Source organism: Drosophila navojoa, chromosome 3 (genome assembly GCF_054131105.1).
Source record: "Drosophila navojoa isolate 15081-1374.11 chromosome 3, UAZ_NAV_1.0, whole genome shotgun sequence".
NCBI lineage: Eukaryota > Metazoa > Arthropoda > Insecta > Diptera > Drosophilidae > Drosophila > Drosophila navojoa.
Window position 1 is genome coordinate 25,299,376 of NC_142891.1, and position 15,059 is coordinate 25,314,434.

Genomic DNA, 15,059 nt, shown 5'->3' on the forward strand with positions numbered 1-15,059 from the left:
TCTTTAATTTATATAATATTATATAGTATTATCAGAGAATAATAGTAGAAAATCCCTTTAGGGATTTGACTCTTTTAAAAAAATTTAAAAATTCATGAATGTTCTAATCGAGCACCAAGGACTGTGTAATACTCTGTAACGTGTCTGGACCAAGAAAAGTTAGAAAATATAGCTTTTCTAAGATGCCAGCCAAGTGGATGAAAATGTGATTAATAAATACTGTTTGCTCATCGATCGTTTACATGAGTATATACTTATGTCTCTACCACCCCCCATAATTTTTATCATGCCAGATATAATCAGGAAGAATCCTGTCATCTTGGCTCCATCAAGTTGTTTAGTCTCAAGGCTTATCATTTATACAGACAGACAAAAGAATGAGCACAATCCAAATATACTCCTTTCAATTCGTAAGCGATTCCTATAGGAATAGCTTAATTACAAATAGAATGTAATACAAATTTAAAGTTGTTACGATCTTCAGATGATCGTTAAGTGACAGGATGAAAGCAATATCGTATAGTTTTCATTTAAAACTAACGATTCATTCTCTGGCCTCATCCACAAATATAAGGTAATATTTCAAAATCATTTAGTCTTTTGAAGTTAATAAAAGTAAAATTTACCAAAATTACTTTGAAGAATGGATGTACTTTGGGCTCTCAATAGCTTTTTTTAGGATTCCCATTCAAATATACCTCAGCTGAATTTAAATTTTAGCTTTTTAATACTTACACTTCCAATAAAAGAAAATGAATTTATGAATATATAAGTTTACGTCCATCTTTATTTAGTTTTCTTTCAGCAATTTAAATGTATCAACTATCATCTTTAATAAAACCTTTACGAGAGTAAAGTAGTCGAGAGCAAATTTGCACGGTGGTATTTAAATTTTGGTTCCATCTAAATATACAAATTTGGTACATAGATACAACCACTCTTACACAGCGCAAACGATCCACTTTGGGCTGACAGGGCGTGGAGCTAAACGGCCGTAACTCAAAATGCGAAATGAATAAACGCGCAGGGAGTCGGGCCCGATGCCAGAGCCAATAAACCAGAGACCCACAAATCATAGAATGCAGCTACATTGGCCCCTGAATTATGCCCGCTAAGATTGAGAGACAGAAGAGAGAGAGAGAGAGAGAGAGAGAGTAAAGGAGGAAGAGAGGTGTGGAGAGTAATCGAAGGGTTTGAGGCGGCTGGAAGTTAGCTGCCGAAGCTACCGACACGGCAGTAAATCAAATTTTATATTTCCCCCAAAAAAGAAGTTGCGCTGCGAACCGAGCGAACTTAAGGGCTGTGAGGGAGGCCCACTAGTTACTCTGCTCGCTGCCCACATATGGCGTCGATAAATTAAAATTTTCGCTACACGGCAGTGGGCGTGGGAGTGGGAGTACGAGTACGGGTTGTAGAACTGGCGGTAGAGCTATATTTTAGCCATGCCCTTGCATTTTGACAGCTAGCCGCCCAGTGACTACCTGACAATTTATTGTATTATACGGTTTGGCATTTGGCTGCCCACATTGGGAATGACCTCTCCGGGTGACCAAAATGCGCGACGTGGGGGCGGGATGTGAGATGCGAGCGAGAGTCATAAAAAATATGCTATAAACTTTGCACACACCAGAGAGTGACAGAAAGTGAGAGAGAGAGAGAGAGAGACATACACGCATACATATTGGCGCTGGCATCAATAATTCTTTCATAAATGTCCATTTCGCCACATATCGCTGAGAATCGCAAAGAGGAGCGGCACACATAACGGAGGATTACCTGCACACTGCACTCGAGCAGAGTTTGAAGTTTTTCCCATTCGAAATAGTTGTTGGAAATTGTGAATATCTTATGTAAATATATACTTATTAGATTATTACTTAGATCTATGTATATTACGATCTTAATAATTCCCATTTATTCCCTGAGTAACAACTTTACACAATTCCAGGCATATCTGAACTATTTTTTAATAATATTACTTTATATCATATATCAGCTGATTTCTAGAGTATCTCTTTATCAAATACTTCCCTCGATAGCTGGAGGTTTTTTCTTTAAAATTTGAGCTGCACAGGTGAAAGCCATCGCGGTGGCCATTATAGTTCGCGCTGGCCGCGTCCATTTATCATTCCACAACGCCCACCCGCCCCTGGAATCTGGAATCTTCGAACCAGGACTGGACTTGTCAGCCGGTGACCAATATGAACGGGGAGAAAGCCACGAGGAGCACAAAAAAGGAGAAAAATAAAACTGTGGCAAGAATTTATCGGTTGAGAATTTCGTGAAAATATTTCTTTTGCCGTTTGCAAATTTATTTTTCCCGTTCGCTGCAAAATATAATGGGAGATGAAAAATCGGTTCGCATGAAAAATACAAATGAAAGAATATGCAGATATTACAAGCCGAAAGAGGTAAAAAATGAAAGAAAAGTTAAAGCAAATTATACTTGAACAGAAGACAAACGTGGTAAGAACTGAGGACTACCTTTTTGCCATTAGAAGCGCCGACTAGCTCGCAGATAGGTGTTGACTACATATACATATATTTAAAATGCAGGCATGGTACACCAGGTAAGATCGTAATTCATTCAAATTTACGACTGCAACAACAAGTCGAATGCAACCACTGAAAAGACAAATGCAAAAGAAAAACAAATTTGATATACCCTACCCCATGGATAATATATGTATAAAGAAAAATAGTATATCATATCATATTAAATATAATAAGGTATTGAAAATATATAATATGATATATGTATGAAAATAGAATTTAATGGAATTTACATGGAATATAATATATTTAATATGTATATCTTTTATTTGCTGAAATAATTTGAGATCAGCCGAAAATAAATAAATATCAATGTATTCAAATTATATTTGAGCTACAACTAAGAATAATTTACTTATAATCTACGTATACTTCGCCATACAGCAGAAGTGGACACAGAAAGAGAGTGAGAGAGAGAGAGATAGTGAGTGAGTGTATAAGAGACGTCAGGCACACCAAGTGCATGCCTCAACAATAATTTCCAAAGCCAAATGACAGGCGACAAAACCATATATCATTGTGCATGGGGGCCCGGGCGATTTTTGTCTGGCTTTGCCACCCACGAGCTGAACTTTTGTCACTTGAAAGGCGTCGCTGGCTGTCTTAAGCGTTGTCTGCCCCTCTCTCTCTCACTCTCTCTCTCTCCCTGTCTCGGTTAATTTCTCAACAAAGAAATCTCCTTCTTATAAATTACCATGCAAGTGCCGCTGAGTGTTTGCTCACTTTTCCTCCACTCCACTTTGTGGGGTCTCCACACACAAACGCGATCCCACCACTGCAGAGCAGAGCGGAGCGGAGCACAGCCCAGTCCAGCAGCGTCCGATGGATGACATTTCCATAATTAGTCGAGCGTGTCTCGGCTTGTCTTCTCTCCGTTGCATGTTTGAACGCTTGCGTTGATTTGATTTGATGCTCAAGGAGTGAGAAGGCTGAAGACTGAGTTCTGGAGAGTGAAGAGTGTAGAGTGGAGAGTGGGAAGTGGTGAATGGTGAATGGTGAGCGGCGACTGCAGACTTATGTGTGTAGAGTTTGAGAGCCTGTCTGTCACACATTCGCACACGCATACCTACATACATACATACTTACATATTTATTTATTTATTATGCACAGTTTGCAATCGTCAGTCAGTGTGTGCCTGCCCGGCTGCCCGGCTGCCTGCCTGCCTCCATCCCATCCCAGTGCGAATTGACGCCGCATTTATGGTGTTGAAATATTAATGCCCAGAGTCGGTTGCTCATGTCATTTTGATTTATGAGTCTCCTCGTGCGCAACTCTGTTCTCGCACAATGCGTGTATCAAGCTGAAGATAACGGTTCAGGCGACAAGCGATGAGGAGGAGAGAGGGGGAGGAAGGTGCAGAGCCAAAGGGGTATTAGCAAGCAGCAAGGGGGTTTGGGAGTAAGGGGGGGCAAGCATTGAGATGTTGAAAGAACAAATCGCATAATCATGCACTGAATTGAGTGACAGACATATGCATGTATGTATGTGACATATGTACATATGTGTGTGTGTATGCATGAAGTTTGAGAATTGTTAACCTCATATCAGCCGTTGTTAAAGCTAACGGGTTACTTACCAAATATTAATTATATTGATTTCCCAGTTTTTTGTTATTTTTATTGATTTATTTATTTATTTATTTTTTTTTTTTTTTTTTGCTTATATTTGTGTTTATCAAAAGAAAAAGAGACTTAAAAATGACTATAAAGTTTAAAAATCTTGCATGGATGCATCCAAAAGGACAATTGAATCATTCATTCATTCATTCATACAGTACAGTAAAACTGGAGTACAGTATTACTATTGGTATTACTATTACTATAATTTATCATTCTTTAAGATATTCATTGTATTTTTAAATAAAAATATGTATGTACATGAAATAAACACAAATACAGATTGTAAATTGAGACTTTGAAATAATTTAGAAATCGTATAATTTGATTTGACAAACTTGGATAGATATACATAGATAAACACAGACAAACTTATAAATTAAATAAATAAATTTCTGCGATGTCCACTGTCCTATAATTCCTTCCTCTTTCTTCAAAGAGTTGAGTCCAAAATGCATTACCATTTTGATTGGCTGACCATAAGCAGACTTTTGCCCGCAGCCACGAGAGTGAAGATCTTGAGAGGAGGAAAAAAAAACACGCGACACCCAAAGCGACTTCTGGAGTCCACGATCCGCGAGGCGTCGGAGTCAATCGCAGGAAACTACAAGCCGAAACAAGCTACTTACAAAGCTGGCCTGGGTGCCTCGCCGAAGACCAGAAGCAGAAGCAGGTATGCAAGAGGAGCTGCGGCTACCTAAGTGGAGGCATGGAGCATCGAGCCTCGTCGGCCGCGAGCTTGTCTGGGTCGCGGGCGAATGCATTTTATCTTCTTAGCGCTTGCCGATGCGTGGACATTAAATATGCATGAGAGGACATTACATATAAATAAATTTAGCAACAGTTTGTATGCAGAGAACGGCAAATGCATTTATCGATGATGATGGTAATGATGATGCCCGCTGGAAGGTGTTGAGCCTGCGCCGGTCGGCACGACTCGGCCCCGCAGAGCGCACGCAACGGCCAGTGGACCGCCGTGAAGCCATTTGACAGGCCACTGCCTGGGAGAGGGAGAGTGTGTGCGAGAGTGAGAAGGGAGTATGTGTAGCTGGCATATCTGCATGCAATGTGTGTGTGTGTGTGTGTGTGTGTGTGTGTGTGCAGCGAAAAGTCTACACAGTCATTCTCATAGCCCACTTCCATTCGTCTCACCCCGCCCATTGTCCGACCATGCCAATCGCCTCTCTGACTTTGGTCACAGTGGTCAACGATGTTCTGCATTTTAAATATGAGCATCGCTCTCTCTCTCTCTCTCGCTCACTCTGACTATTGTCAAGCATATTGCTGGCAGTTTGACACTCGCCACTCTCTACCCCGCCCATCGGCTGTCATCGACTGCGCTGTCGTGTCGCACGTAAATTTCAGGTACGACAATATATGCCACGATTTTATGGGTTCCACGTAGCACGCGCGCCTGCCTGTCAGCGATTCGATTTGGGCATTGTCCTCCCATGGCGAACACATGGCCAGGACAGCAGTTGCTCTAGCATGTTCCGATCAATTCAATTAGCCATCGGAATACCTATCATATAGTACATATATATTTAGATCTAGATATACATCAGTGGTGGTATAATATGACTATCATGATTTTATTTATATTGTGACATCATTCCGATTTCCTGGTTTATTTACAAAATATATGTGAAAATACTATAAAAGGAAAATTCTAATAAAACTAATAATCTTAAATCCATAGATTAAAGAACAGTTAACAAGAAAGTTGTGGAACATCTAGATTTTTATATTGTATAAATTCAGGATAGGGTAGATATACTGCAATAAGTGTGCTTAAGTGGTTCTTGATTAGGCTTATCTATGTTATGTGTATGTTATATATAGAAGAATACTTGTCAAGGATTTCTGCAAGATTTCTGATTTTCTGTTTCCTCTAGTTTTATTTTCTGTACTTTTATTTTGCATAAGAATGAGTATAAAATAATCTGGGATAAAATTGATGATCTTGTTCAGCTTTAATTACTATAGATTGCTTGATTTATAGGCAACGTCCAAAGAGTGGAGCAGAGCACAAGGTCGATGTATGAAGTCTGTGGTGTTTATATGGAGACAAAGTGCACTCGTGAGCCCATTGTGACAGAGTCGATGTCACTTGGTTAGTTGGCAATCGTAAATCATCTGCATGCGGTGCTGGGGACATGCTCTACGGTGGGACGGGCATAACACATTTTTAATATAATGTGTATTGTATCTGACTTGTAACGTAGATAATTTCCTTGCTATAAATTATAGCAACTGGCTACGTTGTTGATTTTTATCAACGTCATCAGCTTAATTGCCTCACTGTGCCTCGGCCTGGCTGTTCCAGTTGTTGTTGTTGCTGTTGTTGCTGTTGTGCTGGCTTGGTGTTTGCAATGTTATCTAGAAAATGTTGTGTATTGCGCGCAGTACTTGCAATTATTAATGAAATATTGCTGTCAGTAATTATTTGTTATAAATTTGCATAGATATTGCAATTTGTATACTTCATATGCTGCATCTATCCCTCTCTCTCTCTCTCTCTCTCTCGCTCTCATGCACACTGTGTATCTCTCTCTCTCTCTCTTTCTCTAATGACAATGTAAGAGCATGATAAATATCGTTGACACAGGCATTTGAGTTAGCTACTTGTTTAGAAGACTACATACATATAAAGCATATATGTACATATGTGTTTCATATATGTATATACAATAGTGTCAATTGATTATTACGTTTTGTAACTAAAGTGTTTTTGTCGCCTTTAATATGCTAAGCGACTCGACTAACACATGATCTGATCTCGCTAAAACAAATGGAAAATATATGCTGGTTGCGGAATATCATAAATATATATACATCTGCATATATGTATATTAAAATTTAGCTAAGATTTGCGTCATATGACTCACATCAACTTCAATTCATTTGAGTGCTTACTAACAGTTTATTTTAATGGGAATTTTTTTATTGATCCTCAATCTTAGATTTGTTTTTAGGAAAATAAGACTAAGAAATGAATAAATTAATACAATAAATACAAAAGTTATTTGTAAATTTGTCATATACTAACTTAGGCCATCCATAGCTTTTACCATAAATAAGAAAATTATATTTGCCATATAAATACCCTAGAATATTTTAAATACATTTAAATTATTATTATTATTTTTTTTTTTTTTTTAATATTTATTATAATTATTCTTACTTTTTATATATTTGTATTTATTTATCATTATCATTATTTATATTTTTTGTATTTTTATTTTTATTATTATTATGATTTTTATATTGTATATTTAATTAAACCGAAAATTTATCGAAACGAGAAACGAATAGTATTTAATTTAAAAACAATCCATGTATGAATAATTTAAATAAATCTTGCGTCAATAAATATATGTATGTTTAGATTTAAGTATTGTTTATAAATAATTTAATGAACTTCAGTTCCACAGCTCACATGGTCATATCTCATTTTTAGCCTTTTATTATTCCAATTTATTTGATTATTGTTGCAAATGAAATTCGAATTTAATGCACATTTTCACTTAGATCCCGCGACTAATTTATTCACGAATTTTTCAAGTGCATTAATTAAGCTGACAAGATCTCAAGGTGCGGAAATTGCGATTTATGACAGACACCTGCGCGAATCGAAGAGAAACTGCGGCAATGCATACGATTTAGCGAGTGCATGCGAGAACTGGCAACTGCCTGTCAAAATTTACAATTCACATTGTAGGGCCCGAACATGTGCTCCGTGGCAAACGAATCGGGCGCACAGATTTCAAATAAATCCCACAATTTGTAAACAATTTGCGGCCATTTTGTTGGCTCTAATATTGTAATTACATTTAACAAATTAGTCGGACACACGCATCGCATCGCATCGCATCGTCAACATAATGTGGTTAATCTATCTGTGAGTTTATCTCCTGATTGTCATCATGCCTTCAGCATTTGCATAATTAAAATGCGTTTGTTCATCTTTAAGCCCCCCCTCCACACACACACACACACATACACACAGAGCATAAACACAACTGATTACCTCGTTACGTGTGTGTGTGTGTCTAGAGAGATACTTGTAATTCGTTGTCAAACAGCAATGTGTGCCAATTGAGGATGTGGTTGAAGTAGAATTAGTCCTGTACGAATTGAGCACAAAGAATGACCGACTAGGAAATACCCTACACCATTGTAAATACCTCAATCTGTGCAGAAATCGATTATCACATTGAAAGTAACTCAAATCGAGCCTGAGGAAGTCAAATAACAAATGACTGACTAGAAAATACCCTATATCATTTGAAAATACCTCATCTCATTATATACATATATTATACTCATAAATTGTTGTTCAACAGCATTTCCAGCGAGTTGATGGATAGTCGAAGACAGATTAAGTACAACACTAAAAATTTTACTTGGTTGTATGTGTGCAGAAATACTGATACTAGCAATTGAAGATTGAAAAAGACCTGAACTGATTGGCAGCAAAGAATGACTGACTAAAACATACTCTATACCATTACAAATTTTCTTTTGGGAATTAGTTCTCATTTAGGTAAACTGGAAATACACCCAAAGTTCAAATTTTCTGGGTTAAATAACACACAAAAAATGATGGACTATCAAATACCCTATATTATATGAATATTAATCTTAACAGGTGTGTAGAATAGCTTGGGAAATTAAAAAGAGGCTTGAAATATTTAATTAGTATATGGATAATATAAATTTACCATAAATATATAATTAATATATTAATACTAAATAATTATTATTAAGTTGTAATTATTTTTGTATATACGATATTTCCACATCTCATGAAAATTCACTAGTCCAAATAAAAAATGCCTCTAGCATACCATATGAGATGCGCTCACAGAGGGTAATTGACAAAGCGATGTGTGTGCAGGCATACTATATGATACATGTATGCATTCACTAGGAGGCACTGTTCTGACCCTTGACGTACAGCGAGCACTGAGTGCTGGCCAGTTTACCAGTTTACCCAGGGCTAATCGTCCAAAGTAATTCCCCAGCAAGAACTGCCACTCAACGTGCATAATTTAGGTAACAAATGATAACTCGAAGAAATGTGAAGCCATGCATAAATTCGTCTAGCTCACAAGTGCAGGCTGCAGCTGCAGCGACTGCATCAACTGCAGTCGGCAGCCAGGCGAGTGGGCCAGGACCTGCTGTCTAAGGAGTCTGACAGACGGTCAGACAATTGCAGACGAGCTTTTCCTTTTGATTTATGGCAACAGACTGAGAGGCAGAGGCAAACAGTCAGAGAGCAGGCGGCGGGCTGCTCATCAGCAGCTGCAGTCAGCTCTTGGCTTTGGTTCATAATTTATGAACGAGTTGAAGGAGCTGCCACAATGCTGGCCCCGAGCAAAAGTCGTCCATCACATTGGGCAGGAAGCTTGTCAATGCAGGTGATGCCTGTCTCGGTCATCCCAGTGGCCAATGGAAATAATCCCGAACTGCGCACATTTGGCCAAAACTCTATTGTTTATGAAAAGCGGATCGCATCACATGCTATAAGCCGGCTGCTGATGGAGCTCGTGCTAGCTCCGCATGTTATTCAATTTAATTTATTTCAGTGTTTGCATTGCCAAAGCATTGCTATCTTTTAATTAGAGCAAATAAAATGCAACGAGCGTGCTAATTAAATGCATTATTAATTTGCAATCAATTAAGCGAATTACGCACCAACGGCCATTCCAGATAGCCTGCGCTGCTAATTGCATTTACATAAATGCGGCCAGCGACTCGAGCGATTGCAATGGGTCCCTCCACTTCGAAATTCCAATTGAACCCACGAATGGCTTGAACTATTTGAATTTGTAATGCAACTATATTCATATACATATATAATACATATGCTATTTAGTTCAATCAATTTGTCTTAATCAAATGTGTTCAAGTCCTGCTTGGCTTAATCTGATTTGAAAACTTCTGAACTAAATGATATTTATACTTCATAGAGCTGCATAAGACCATCGATAGCAAAGCATCATCGATACATTCATTTTAGTCGATTCATTTTATTCAATATTTTTATTTTTTCATATTTTAATATTTAAACATTCAAATAGTTTAATATTTTAATATTGTAACATTTTAAAAATGTTATATTTTAATATTTTCATATTTTTTATATTTTCATATTTTTTAATATTTTACATTTTAATATTTTAACATATTAATATTTTATTATTTTGATATTTTAATATGTATTTTAAGATTTTAATATTTTTCATATATATGTTTCATATATATATTGATATTTTAATAATGTAATAATGTAATATTTTAATATTTTAACATTTTAATATTTTATTATTTTAATATTTGAATTTTTTAACATTTTAATATTATAATATATCCTATGATTTATTCATATCTCTTTCTTGTTTATTAATATTTTTTATTCAATTGAAATATTGTTGTCTATATAAAAATACTTTTTCTTTTTGCAGAAAGCTTTTTAATATGAGTTGATTATATATTTTTGGTTTATTATCATGAGGCAAGTGCTTCCAGTTTATTATCTAGCCAAACACTGTGGAGGCATACTTATATACGGTATGCACTGATATGAGCTCTGGCGATTCGACTGCCACAGATGCCATGTACATTACTCGCTTCCAAATGCTCGACATCGTTTAACATGTTCCTGGAATTTGGTGGGCACCTTTTATGCCAGCGGTGGTCACATCGACAGCGGCAGCGGCGGAGACAGCGGCAGAGGCAGAGGCAGAGGCAGAGGCAGCGGCAGCGTCTGGCTTTGATTTTGTCTGCTTTTGGAGTGTTCGGCTTGATATTATTGGGCCAGGAGCAGAGCTGACTCTCTGGCTATGGTTGTGGCACTTATATTGGCGACATTGTCATCGATATAAAACGCGCATTGTTTGTCCACTGGTCAAGCGAGCGGCAATGGGCAATGGGCAATGGGCAAAGGCATTGGCATTGGCATTGCCATCGAATCGGCATCGGCATCCGTTGCGCATATTTCGCATACTCCAATGCCAGCTCCTCTCTCCCTCTCTCTCTCCCTCTCTCTCCTGAGGACTCTGGTGTCTGGTTTTTCAGAGAGCATCGAGATCAGGGTACTCCAGACAGCTGCACTATCAACTTGTGTGCATCAGTATGTGGTTTCGCGTGAAATTCACTCACGACTTGTAATTATTTAATTTTATTGTTTGTCTCTTGTAGCCAAAGACTCTGGCCGTTCAACAAGATCTCTATATATCAGATCAGCGAAGGCAGGGCCGAACAGAGCTGGGGCGTCATAATCTCTATGTGCTCGAGCCCCATTAGGCTTCTAGAGATAATAAACGAGTTGTCGTCGAGATATGCAGCCAAACAGAACCTACTATCATATGCTCTGACGGCCCTCGAGTATGTTGCATAAATAAATTATTCAAATTGGGTTGTTCGGCTCGCACAGATGGCACTCGAACCTGTCCACGGACCAGAACAGAACTCAATTGTCTGTCAGCATTTATAATTGGGATATGCATTCGATGCGGAGCTGCAAATGAATTTGCCAACTTTTCAGTGAGATAGAAGGGGAGAGAGAGGGACAGAGAGAGAGATAGCAACAAATACCTGCACACACTTCGCATATTTTAGCAATTCCATTTGAATTATTTACTGCTGCAAATCGTTGACCTGTGCGCAAAATGCTGAAATATTTAAAAACCAAGCAACAAATTCTAAATTTATTTCCACTTTCTTTTTTTTGGTATTTTGTGTTTTATTTCCTTTTATGAATTCATTGCAAATTCATGAAATGTGAATAGAAATTCGCATTTACAGAAATGTGCAACGGCGATATGATACCGTGCGCATATTCTATACAAAACCTTTGCAAAAAGAAAATTGAAACAAAGCTAAAATTGTTGAATATTTGACGTTCTTTTCTGATTTTCTTTCGATGCTGCATCCATGTTATTTTATTTGGAGTAGAACATCAAACAAATTGCTGTCTCAGCTTATTTAATTTTGCGATACCCATAATCTTAATATAGTACAGTATTTATTCTAAATTTAAAGCCTGTACCTCTGTGACTGCAAAACGGGTTGCGCATGAGCAGAGGGACGGATATTAATTCAACCCAAAATACGCTCTTCACTGGATGAACAAATCCAAAAATAAATTTATTCAGATTTTAATAAATACTAAATAAAAATATGTTTTTATATTCATATCTATATACATATATCTATATAGCATAGAGATCTTAACTGCACAGAAGAAATCGATAAAGTCGAAAGTCTTATAAAGAGTAGAGCGTAGTCTGCCTTTTCTTTTAGTTGTCATTTTATTTAAATATAAATAAATATAGATAAATATAAATAGAAATACTCATTCTTATTCTTATATATTTACTCATTGTTATTATTTATTATTTATTAACTTGAATAAGTAGCATTACTAATAGCAACTAAATATAATTTATTTACGCAAGCAACCGAATCACATTGTACTTGAACTGGATTGAAAGGGCGCTTAAATGCTTTATTATAAGCTGTTAGCACAAATGTCAAAATTAATTACTTGTGTCACAAATACAAATCATAAAATATAACATTTCAACATTATTTATCATAATGCAGACAATCAAAATTTCTTTGATCTGCGGCGACGTGTGGCTTTTTGTTATTTTTTTGTTATTTCGTCTTTTTGCGCTGCCTGTCAAAAGGGGGTAACAGAAATTTATGTGACACAAATATTTGGCCATCAAAACATCACTCAGAAGAGTCAAGGAGAAAGGACGGGAGAGAGAGAGAGACAGGGAGAGGTTAAGACTTCACATTATGGTTGACTGAGATATAATGCAAAACAACATCAATTCGAGACATTATGATGTGTGGAACATATAAATATCTACATGTATATAAATTTATATATGTATTCAAGATTTTCATTTTCATTTCATTTTGAGTTTTGCTCAATATTGTCCGATATAGATGCATATTCATCTATCCACATCTATATAAATTCATAGCTGACAAATTGTTGGCACAGCTGTTTGTGTTTCATATAAGCAGACGGATTTTAGTTAATGGCCCCCAACGGTTTCACTTAAGTTGTTTATGGCTTTTGTGTGTGGGAATTGAAATTCCAACCTGATCTCAGCAGCCCCCAACAACATGTACGCAAATATATACATACATATCATTCACATAAATTGCAATAAATATTTATTTCAAAAGACTTTTTTCTCTCAAAACTATACTTGATAGATTTATAAATTTTTAACACGAACATTTACTTAAAATAGCTCATAAAATAATCGTAAATAACTGAATTTTACTTTGAATTAAAACACTTTATTTAGCGGTTTGCAAATGAGTTTATGAATCGCAATTTATAAAGACAAAGCGTGTTTCGCTTTTGTTCTATTAAATGGTTTGAATATTTAAAACCCATTTCGACTTTATGCGAACTCACATCCTAACAAAAATAATGCCGCAATATTCATAAATCAAGAGCACTAAACACTTTGTATTTCATCGAGCAATAATCCGCAGTGATAAAATTTTGTGAATGCATTGAACAAGATTTTCTGTTCTTTATTTTATATATATTTATATACCCTTTAGGCCATTGAAAATGTTTAAAGGTAATGGATAGATTTAGTGCATATATGAGAAGGTAATGAGATCGACTACAAATTACCTTCGATAATTTAAGCCACACTATATCGAAAATCTCGATAAATCGAAAAAAATTCTATCCCCTTGAAAGAAATTCGTTTTCAATAATTCTCGATAATTTGAATTTCTGAGCCTTAAAAATTAAATAAAAATTAAATATTTGTATATATTGCCATTTGCAGTCTTATCTCATTGCTGGAATGCCCCTACTTTGCTTGTGGAGATCGAGGTATTTACTGGTCGTATACTCCCCGCCTTGAGCAGTGTTCCTTGTCTTTTGTTGAGCATTAGAAATTCTAGTCGTTTAGCTCATAAATAAAGCACGCGGAACCGTTCATACTTAGCATTTATGTTTAAATTTAGGCAGAGTGTAGTAATGTGTACGCAAACACATATTAGAAAAACAAATAAATAAGAATCTTAAGCTGAAGCCAAACGCCAACGTTGTGTCGCGCCTCATGCCATGGCTAAAAGAATTTTCAAATTAATTTTTATTAGCGCACGGCTAATACTCAGAGAAAAAAAAACAAGGAGCCCCCCACTCACAGAGGCCTCTCTAGAGCATGTCTTTAGAGCAAGCATAAATCAAGTCAACAGTAAAAAAAATATGTATATATATATATATATATAAATATATATATTTTTATTAGCATGTCGCGACATTTCTCAAGGAAAATAATGTAGTTGCCATTTAGCCATTTCTCTCTGGTTCTACTCGTGTGTCTTTCAATTTAATTTATTAATCGAGCGTGAACATTTTAGTGGGTGCTGTGCTGGGAAATGGAAAATACAAAATGGAAAACGGCAAATGTGACCGATGAGGTATTTTGAAATTAACATTTTTCTTGATTGCTCAATGAGCACACAAATTGAGGTGTGGGCACGGGGCAGGGCCAGGGGCTGCGATGCGAACGGAACGCCTTGTGCGAGTGGGGCCATTAAATATGCCAGCTAATGAGTGTGAATGAATGACAACATCTGGTCGACTCTAATCGATATTTATCGGTTGAACTAGTTGACAAGATTTTCCTATGAAATTAATGTGAAATGTTTTGAATGGTAAAAATTTTATTTATTTATTTTTATATATATTTCTTTTGCATTTTTAGTCATTCTTAGACGTATAGATATTGCAATGGATAAGTGTATCGAATTATGTTATAAATTGGGAATAAATGTTTCGAAAAGTGAATGTAATCAACAGATGGTCGTCAGCTAGGAGCTGTTGGATA

The 15,059-nt window shown here is 36.4% G+C and overlaps 1 long non-coding RNA gene across 1 annotated transcript; it reads left to right on the plus strand.

Annotated features, from left to right (window-relative positions):
• The first annotated feature begins 875 nt into the window (after positions 1 to 875).
• LOC149091929 (uncharacterized) lies at positions 876 to 2,385 on the plus strand. The gene is made up of 2 exons (XR_016196587.1): positions 876 to 1,798; positions 2,067 to 2,385. It is a non-coding gene; the product is annotated as an uncharacterized LOC149091929 (long non-coding RNA).
• The last annotated feature ends 12,674 nt before the right edge of the window (positions 2,386 to 15,059 follow it).